At 42.7% G+C, this 1,641-nt stretch overlaps 1 non-coding gene across 1 annotated transcript; it reads right to left on the bottom strand.

The window, feature by feature from the left end:
* Positions 1-108, bottom strand: LOC112716532 (small nucleolar RNA R71). The gene has a single exon (XR_003160394.1). It is a non-coding gene; the product is annotated as a small nucleolar RNA R71 (small nucleolar RNA).
* Between the last annotated feature and the right edge of the window lie 1,533 nt (positions 109-1,641).

The raw sequence follows: 1,641 nt of genomic DNA, 5'->3' as shown, positions 1-1,641 counted from the left end.
AAGCTTAGAGTAGAAGTCCAAACCTTCAGACAGAAGGAAGGTGAATCCCTCTATGAAGCTTGGGAAAGATATAAACAATTGATCAAAAAGTGTCCTTCTGACATGCTTTCTGAGTGGAGCATCATAGGTATCTTCTACGATGGTCTGTTTGAACTGTCCAAGATGTCATTGGATAGCTCTGCTGGAGGATCTCTTCATCTGAAGAAGACACCTGCAAAAGCTCGAGAACTCATTGAAATGGTTGCAAATAACCAATTCATGTACACTTCTGAAAGGAATCCTGTGAACAATGGGACGAATCAGAAGAAGGGAGTTCTTGATATTGATACTCTGAATGCCATATTGGCTCAGAACAAAATATTGACTCAGCAAGTCAATATGATTTCTCAAAGTCTGTCTGGAATGCAAGCTGCACGAGGCAGTACTAAGGATGCTTCATCTGAAGAAGAAGCTTATGATCTTGAGAACCCTTCAATGGAAGAGGTGAATTACATGGGAGAACCCTATGAAAACACCTATAATCCTTCATGGAGAAATCACCCAAATCTCTCATGGAAGGATCAACAGAGACCTCAACAAGGTTTCAACAACAATAATGGTGAAAAAAATAGGTTTAGCAATGGCAAGCCTTTTCCATCATCTTCTCAGCAACAGACAGAGAATTCTAAGCAGAGCCACTCTGACTTAGCAACCATGGTCTTTGATCTGATCAAAACCACTCAAAGTTTCATGACTGAAACAAGGTCCTCCATTAGAAACTTGGAGGCACAAGTGGGTCAGCTGAGTAAAAAAGTTACTGAACTCCCTCCTAGTACTCTTCCAAGCAATATAGAAGAGAATCCAAAAGGTGAGTGCAAGGCCATCAACATGGCCGAATTTGGAGAGGAGGAAGAGGCAGTGAACGCCACTGAGGAAGACCTCAACGGACGTCCACTAGCCTCCAATGAGTTCCCTAATGAGGAACCATGGGAATCTGAGGCTCACACTGAGACCATAGAGATTCCATTGGATTTACTTCTGCCATTCATGAGCTCTGATGAGTATTCTTCCTCTGAAGAGGATGAAGATTTTACTGAAGAGCAAGTTGCCAAGTACCTTGGAGCAATCATGAAGCTAAATGACAAGTTATTTGGTAATGAGACTTGGGAGGCTGAACCCCCTTTGCTCACAAAAGAACTGGATGACTTGTCTAGGCAGGAATTACCTCAAAAGAGACAGGACCCTGGGAAGTTCTCAATACCTTGTACAGTAGGCACCATGACCTTCAAGAAGGCTCTGTGTGACCTCGGATCAAGTATAAACCTCATGCCTCTCTCTGTAATGGAGAAGCTAGGGATCTTTGAGGTACAAGCTGCAAAAATCTCACTAGAGATGGCAGACAATTCAAGAAAATAAGCTTATGGACTTGTAGAGGATGTTCTGGTAAAAGTTAAAGACCATTACATCCCTGCTGATTTCACAGTCCTAGAGACTGGGAAGTGCATGGATGAATCCATCATCCTTGGCATACCCTTCCTAGCAACAGCAAAGGCTGTGATTGATGTTGACAGAGGAGAATTGATCATTCAAGTGAATGAAGAATCCTTTGTGTTTAAGGCTCAAGGATATCCCACTGTAACCATGGAGAGGAAGCATGAAGAG

This window comes from Arachis hypogaea, chromosome 1 (genome assembly GCF_003086295.3).
Source record: "Arachis hypogaea cultivar Tifrunner chromosome 1, arahy.Tifrunner.gnm2.J5K5, whole genome shotgun sequence".
Classification (NCBI taxonomy): Eukaryota; Viridiplantae; Streptophyta; class Magnoliopsida; order Fabales; family Fabaceae; genus Arachis; species Arachis hypogaea.
The sequence above is the reverse complement of the archived record's forward strand: the minus strand, read 5'-3'. Positions and strand labels throughout refer to the sequence as shown.